We start from the raw sequence: 8765 nt of genomic DNA, 5'->3' as shown, positions 1-8765 counted from the left end.
CTCATAGATAAAAATAACAATAACTCCCCAAAGTACCTTTGGCCAGCGTGTGATTACACAGAGTGACCATACAGACCTTATAAGCATGGGAAGGAATATGATACTCTTGAAGGAGGAGTGGTGTGTTAATTTTCCCATAGCAAAAGAAACCCAACAAGATGGAATGATATGTAAAAGAGCACACTATGAATCTGAGAGGTAGAAGATTGGATTGTAAGCTCAGGTATATTGTTATTAACTCTGTGCTCTATCCACTGTGTGACCCTGAGACTTAAATGTCATGAAATACTCACGAACTTTTTGGGACTCCATGTAACCAGACAGATAGCACTTTTTGCCAATCCTGATTTTAACACTTGTCAAGCAGATAAGGCTTTGAGAGCATTTAGAAGAACAATAATTGGCATTCGGACATTCAAAACTTTAAATGTCCTCCAATTTTAAGACATCAGCTTTTGAAGTTTATTATCACGCAGTCTCTTCAATTGTAAAACTTTACTGTCCTATTGAAATCTTGGGCCTTATAGGGTATACAAGAAAAGTACAGCTATTATGAAAGGAGAATCAGAAGAGCAAAAATGAATATAAAAACTGTTACAAAATACCTTCCTGGATAGTCATGTCTTATTCATGACGTACCTCATCAACACTTAGATCACATATTCTGTACTATAAGCAGAATTTCTAAAGAAAGTGGATAACTTAAATGTTTTTTTTGCTTCACCCAGTTCTTTATGAATAATGTATCATACTATCCAAGATGCTTATCAAGTTTGACTTAGAAAATGAGAAAGTAAATTTAGTGAAATAAAAGGAAAAGGAAAAACTCCAAATCATTCAAGTACTTGAGATCTACAGTAACAACAAAATATTACAAGCACGTAAAAAGAAAAATTGACCAAGGGAAAGTTCTCTTCTTAGTTGTGTAGTGTATGCAGAAAAAAAGCATCATCATTTATGTAGAATTTTACTTAATGACATTGGTTTGTTACATACAAAACGTCCCATGTCTTTGATCTCTGCCTGACACCAGGGGCTCAGGGGTCCCTGTAGGCTCTTCTCCAGCTATCTGTTAAATTCTTCTGTAAGAAATAATGAGGGAACTTTTAAGAGGCTTGCATGCCAGGAAGTTCTGCCTCAGAAATTAAAGATCTGCCATACTCTTAGTACGAAAGAGAATTTAGGATCCCCCATGAGCAAGACTTTATCTCCAGCTTGCAAGGCATCAGTCCTTATATGGGAATCGCAAGTGCTCAGATCCATCTTGTCTGCCATGAGACAGAAATGAACAAAAGCCAGTGCTCCTGCAGCTGTCATGCTCACTGGCAGGACTCGGCAACTCTCATGGGAACCTTAGCACCTGGTCACCTGGTAAGGAGAGAACAGAGACTAGAACTGGAAGACAGATGGTGAACAATAGTGAAAAGAGAGTGACAAGCATGACCATTATGCCCATTAGTGGCCATCTTGCTCTATCTGGGGAGAAAGAGCTGCACCAATGCTGAGACCTTGTGTCTTGCCACAGTGGGTGCTAATTGCTGGGGACCAGAAACACACTCTCTTGGCTGGAGAGAAAGAGAGAAAAATAGAAAACCATGGGAACAAGAAGAGGAAGGGAAAGGGGGTTTGATAGGATCTGAATAAAAATTTTTAATTAAATGTATTTAAATTTTTTAGGTTGAACTTAACTAATTTTTTTTTAATGTTGAACCATAGATAATTGCCATTTTTGCAGATAAAATGGGTCAAATAGAGGCAATTTCACATAGTTCAACCTAATATATTATTTGTGGAGGTCAGCACTTGCACAAGCCTACATGTGTTAGTTACACCCTCTGGGTCAGGGGTCCACAGCCTTTAAGGTCTTAACTTACTGCTTGCCTCATGGAAGGTTGGTGGTGGTTGTCAAAATGTCATCTTTGCAAGAAGCAAATGGCATAAATGTTGGGGGAGGCACCCAGGAGAAAAGCCTTTCAAACTTTGGACACCAAGCAATGAGAGAGATGGTCAGGGTTGAGATTCTATGTCCAGAGAAGAGCTCCGGGGCACATGGATCCTGCTGCACTGTATTTATTCAACAAATATTTTTGAGAACCTAATATGTGTCAGGAACTGCTAAGTTTGAGGCTAGTAAACAAGACAGACATCATCTTTGCCCTCTGACTTTTCATGGCCTAAAACATAAAATTAGGCAATCATTTCTCAGATATGACACTAAAAGCTTAAGCAATCAAGAAAAAGATAAATTGCACTTCACCAAAATTAAAAGCCTTGTATTGTAAATGATATCATTAAGAAAGCAGAAAGACAACCCATAGAATGAGAGAAATTATTTGCAAATCATATATCTGATGAGAAAATATATGGACTATCTAAAGAGCGCTTACAATTCAATAACCAAGAGACAATACATGTTTAAATAAGAAATGGATTTGAATAGACATTTATCCAAAGGAGATATACGAATGGCCAATAAGCATATGCAAAGATGCTCAATGTCATTAGTCATTGCGGAAATTGAAATCAAAGCCACAATGGGATACCACTTCACACCCACTAGGAAGGATATAATATAAAAAGACAAACAATGACAACTGCTGGCAAGGATGTGGGCAAATGGGAACCCTTAACATTACTGGTGGGAAAGTAAAGCAGTTCAGCTTCTTTGGAAAACAGTCTAAAAGATCTTCAAAATTTTACACATAGAATTACCATATGATCCAGCCATACCACTTCTAGATATAAATCCAAGAGAAATGAAAACATATGTTCACACAAAAATTTGCACATTAGTGTTTGTAAAATCATTATGCATAATAGCCAAAAAGTGGAAAAACTTTTGTCCAAACGTTTATCCTCTGACGAATGGATAATAAAATGTGCAATTGTCATACCATGAAATATTATTCAATTATTAAAAGCAATAAAGTAGTGACACATGTACAACATGGATGAATCTTGAAAATGTTGTTACATGAAAGAAGGCAGTCACAAAAGAGCACATATTATATGATTCCATTTACACGAAATGTACAGAATCAGCAAATCCATAGAGACGGAAAGTAGACTGGCAGTTACCGAGGTCGGGGTACTGCAGATGGGGGAGAGCGACTGCTAAGAGGTAGAGGTTACATGTGGGGGTGATGAAAATGTTCTAAACGGTGTGATAATGGCTACACAACTCTGTGAATATATTAAAACCATTGAATTGTATATTTTAAATGAGTGAATTTGTGGTATCTGAATTATATTTCAATAAAAAAGCTTTTTCTAAAAGATGCACAACACAAAAATTTATATTTAGAGAAGGAAAAAAAGTATCCATCATTTCATAATATAAAATGTAGAAAATAGAATTCAACAAAACTATCTTGCTAGTAGTTTTTGTTAAATCACTAGGAAGGTGATCCTGAGCTGTCTATCAAAAGCATACCTGGCTAATAAATGTTGAGAAACATGGTGTAGACAGACAGGCCTTCTGTTTATACTGACCTTATAAGATAAAGAACACACTACTTGGAAGAGAGATTGTAAGTGTCACGAGATGACTTTTTATCTTTGTCTCAACATTGCTTTTGAGTTAACATTCTTTTCGTAGCACATAGTAATTGTAGACCCCAGAAAAAGTGTTTTATAATTTTACAGAGCTCTTTGGACGTGACAAAATTAAAATATCCCCCTCAGGCTCTCTACTCTGAGGTACAGAGCAAGAACAATTTAGTTTGTGGGAAATATGATATGCTTCAATTTCAACCCTAAAATTCTTTGTCCAAGAGATTTGGGTCATGAAAAATTGCAATTTGCTTTGCTTTATCTTTTACATGGGCTACTTACAAGACACATTAAGCAAGTACTTTAGCACAATTAACCTGGGAATGAACGAGAAATTAACCTGGGAAATTGAGGGCTCCAAACAGCCAGTTAATGGAGTTTTAGTGATAACCCTGTGGCTTGAGCCATGATGTCCAGAGCAGCCTGATCCCCAGCAAAGCTGGCTGTGCAAGCAGACAGGCTGCATGTAGTGTATGAGGAGAAGGCAGAAGAAGGGGCTGCTGGTCTACCTCCTTGGCTTGTTATCCCACTGGCCATGCACCCCTGGAAGCATTGTCCTCTACGGTTATTATGAACTGTATGGCTGGGGGCCACAATAACAGGGACATGAATGTGCTCACCTTATCATTCTGGGCAGGTTTTATATCCAGACCCTTCTCTGACTTATCCCCTTAGCAACCCAGGTCACTGCACTACCAAAGCAACTGTTAGTGCAATTCTAATATAAAATCTGCACAGAGACACAGATCTCTTTATAATATATAGGAGTCAGTGACAGCAACTGCACAGCTGTCTGTTAGAAAAAGAGCTCAGCAATGAACTGGAGTTATCAAAACAAGAAGAAAGTCACAGTATTTAAAATAATCTGATATTGGTGTGGGTGTCGGCAGACAGATCATTAGACAGAAAATAGAATCCAAAAATAAACCCAGCTGTATCTGTGCATTTAGTATATGAAAGAAGTACCATTTCAGATCAATGAAGAATAGATTTGGGTTGTTTAATAAGTGGTCTTGGAACATCACCGAGGGTAGTGAGGGAGGGGGCGCTGTAACCCTCCATCCTTCCAGATAGACACATGAATATAAGATGAAGCAAAATTTTAAAATAGAACCACAAAAATAATAGAAGAAAGCAAAGGTACATCATTTTGAACTGGGGAAGGCATTTTCAAGGATTGCAGAAAACGCAGAAGTCACAAAGGAGAAAGAGTGATGAAGATGATTATAGAACCAGCATTTCTAAGCAGTAAGAAAAAAGAAAACATAAAGGAAAAAACAAGTGTCAAACTGCAAAATTATTTGCAATGCATATGACAAAAAAACTAATTTACTGATGCAAGTAAGTTTTACAAAGAAAAAGCACAGTAACAAAACTGTCTGAATAAGCAGTTCAGAAAGAAAGAAAATGGCCAATTGATTAACTTTACAGTGAATTAGAAGAGTATCAATTAAAACAATGATTAAATAGTATTTCATACCAGCATTCGAGAGGATATGGTGAAATACTGGGGCGTTCTCACAGATTGCTGGTGAAAGTATAAAGTGGTACAATCTTTTAGGGACAAATTTGACAACATGAATCAAATTTACAACCCATACTCTTGAGATGCCACTTACAACTTTACCTTCAGACAAATGGTTATAGACATGAACAAAGTTCTCTCTGGAATTTTTTGTAATAACAGAAAATGAATACAATATTAATATCTATCACAAGAAAATTGGAGAAATAAAAATGACATAGCTATAGAATAAAATTTAATATAGCTACTTAGAAAAGAATGATGTAGGGCATGTTTACATAGGAAATTGTGTAAGATGTCTTATTAAGTGAAAAAGCAAGTTCCAGAATATTATGGAAAAAAAGGAATACATACATGTACACACACACACACACACACGCGCGTGCGCGTCTAGTGAGAGGGAATAGGGGTTTGGGGGAGACAAGATATGGAGGGAGGAGCTTTCAATTTTTACTTTATACCCTTCTGTATTATTTTTACTTTTAAGAACATGAATGTATCTTATAATGAAAAGCTAGTTAATAAATATTTTTAATATCTCCCCCATGAGAACAACCCCACCAAAATGTCCTGCTTTCCAGCCCCATTTATTAAGTTGAAGATGGGAAGAAAGAGTAACTTGGGAGGAAGATGGAGTTGAGTTTTCGACGTTGGATTCAAGGCAGAATTGTCCAAGTAGAGATGTCCGTGGATATTTGTGTATCCTGGTTTAGCCTGTGAAAGGGAGGGTCTGAACCAGTTACCTGTGGAATTCATCCATAGACTTTGGATGGTAACTGAAACCAAAGAGTGAACCAGGCTGCCCAGGGAGAAAATGCAATGAAAGTAGAGTAGGGGCCCCACAGATTCCAAACCTACTAGTCTTTTAAAACAAAGGTCATCAAAATTCATCTATTTGATGGTCTCTTGTGTAGGACAAAATAATCTTTCACCTTCTGTACCTTTCAATTACTTCAACATCGAGTTTCAATACATATAATTAAATAAATACTGTTCTCTGGGTTCCTCAAAATACGTGACATGGCCCCTCTCCTCGGGGGTCTCTTACAGATGCAGAACTTGGCTGCAGAGAAAGGAGTGGGCTCTATTAAAAAAGCATCTCAGCAAAAGAGAGAGGCCTGGGTTCCCTCCTTGTCTCTACCAATAGCTGACCTGGGGCAGGGACCTGGGGCACCTCTGTAAAACAGTCTCTTCACATCCGTAAATGCTCTACAACTTACAGCAATGGAGAGTGTGAAAGTAGACAGAACCTCACTATAAATATGGCATTCTTCTGGAAGGCTTTCAGTTTTGTTTCTTTCTAAGGCATCTCTCTTGGCCTTGGTCCAAACCAAGAGCATGAGCATGAGTCCCATGAGGGCAGAGTCTACCATGTTCTCAGAAGACTCCAAGACCGGTACCCAGCACATGGCAAATACTCAGAAAATGTACGTGGAGCAAATCATCACAGCCCACCTCATGCTTTTATTTTGAGACAGCTGGCAAAGCTGGCATGGCCATGGGATGACCTTGTCGATGCTGTAAGAGTGGATTTGGAGATTCCTCTGCAGTAAAGTCTCTCAAAAAAATCAAGACCTCTCAGGACCCCTCGCCCGTGCCCCTGAACTTGGTAGGCCCCGTGAATCTTAGGCTACCCTCTGGACCAGCAAGACAGCAGCAGTGTATACAAATTAAGTGAACAATTAGCCGATGGTATTATCAGACCTGTAGTGACCATAAGACATCATCCTGCGAGCACGTCCTTCACTCTATTCTCCATTTCACTCCTGGGGCTCTAGGATAGAAGGCTCAGCTCAGGCCTCTATACATTCCCACATTTAAAATAGTAACAAATTCTTTTTTGATGTCATCTTTTCTTTTATCTGACAGGATAAATTGCTTTTGTTGCTTCCTATCTTCTTGCTCTTTAATGATTTTCTCAATCTCAGGAAAATGTACACTATTTTTATAAAAGGAAGGAAAAAAAGAGCCCCAAAAGATCTAAAAATAAACTGCCCCTGCTAGGGCAGAAGGACGCACCTGCGTCCCCTCCAGACTCTCTGCCACATTGGTCTATCTGCCATGGATGTGTCCCAAGGTTGCGCCTCCAACAAGCCAGGTCAAGAATACACGCCGTATAAGAGTCTTACTTTTAAGCATTTCAAGATAAAAAAGACTTTTTCTTTAATAGAAAGAGGAAGGTAGCCAAACTGAATCAGATGTTGTGTAAGTGGTGACTAAATGCGACTGCGTAGTTTTCCATCCTGAATTTCTGTTGGAAAAATGAAAAAACTCGGACAGTCCATTTATGAAGATAAAAGATTCTGATAGTAGAATGGATATGTCTGACTCCGTATTTATCCCTTTTTCATTTCCAAAGCAGCATTATTAGTGGATTGCTAGAAACTTAAACTTGAAGTAATCTCAATATGCTCTTGACTAGAGTAGTTTCCACAGATGTACATTCTCTGTGCACGAAACATAATTCTATTTTCAGATACCATTATTAAGCCCTTCATACGTGTCAGATAAATATTTTCTAATCTATCTCCTTGGACATTCCTCACAATAACTCTATGAATACATTAATATTCCTACACTGACATGACAAAACTCAAGATTCTAAGTGGTTTTGTCAAAGTCGATTTAGCCATCTAGGAAAGGATGAAAAACTTTCAGACCCCTCCCTTAAACAGCTGCCACCTGATCGGCCTCTCCCAGGCCACAAGAAAAGCAGACTTCTTTAGATTCCTTCTCACATGTCTGCCAGAAGCTGCACCCTCCATCACCGCATGATAAAGATGCAATGAGGCAGAGGAAGGTCGGATTCTGCCAGGCTCTGGCACTAGCCGTGTGGACCTCATCATGCCAACTGACCTTCTATGCCTCACTTCTTCTCCCCAATACAATATGTAGAAAGCCTACTCAGCCTTGTCTAGCAGGATTGTTTGAGATTATTCATATGAAAGAACTGAATAATAAAAACAGCATGAAAGAACTTAAACGTATAAACATAAGACTTGCTATTCTTCTCAAGGTTTGATCTTCAAAATATAGGGTAGTACTGTGTACTATTTCAACTCCAGGAAAGAAAATTAATCATTTATTTTAAACATTTTCCTGAAATTGAAGAGGTTTTCTATACTAGTTATAGTAAATTATTCCCAGAAAGATCCAAGATTCGATGTCTGGGGAACTAAGTTCTTTGTTTCCATACAAAGTGCTGCATTGGGGGCAGAACTGTATTTGTGAATTACTGTATTAATTTATTTATTTGGAGAAAAGTTGTAAGCATCTATTTATTGAAGCTGAAATTATGCAGTTATACTTTCTGCTTCTACCAACACCAGCTCTATCTCGGTTCTTGAGGTAAGACCAGATGCTGGGAGGGTCTGTTGTTCAGTCCTGATCCATAAGTATTTAGTGAACTCAGGACCCACGAAGGGCATTAGACAGGAAACCACTCTCTCCTCGGTTTTTCCCTGAAGTTGTGGAATTTCCTCCTAGTGAAAAATGTTCTCTAAAAGGATTTTGACCCTATTTCTGCCATGGCCCCTCTCTTCTCACCCTCACTCTTAACCAGTATCAGATAGGAGGGCTTTCAGGTGCCAAGGACAAGTCCCCCAATAATATAAAATGATAATAATAATAATAATAAAACAGGGCTTAATTACAAATCTGAATGTTGGTCCTTACACGTGGGGGAATG

The sequence above is a fragment of the Pteropus alecto genome, unplaced genomic scaffold, assembly GCF_000325575.1.
Source record: "Pteropus alecto unplaced genomic scaffold, ASM32557v1 scaffold13, whole genome shotgun sequence".
In the NCBI taxonomy this organism is placed as follows: Eukaryota; Metazoa; Chordata; class Mammalia; order Chiroptera; family Pteropodidae; genus Pteropus; species Pteropus alecto.
The sequence above is the reverse complement of the archived record's forward strand: the minus strand, read 5'-3'. Positions refer to the sequence as shown.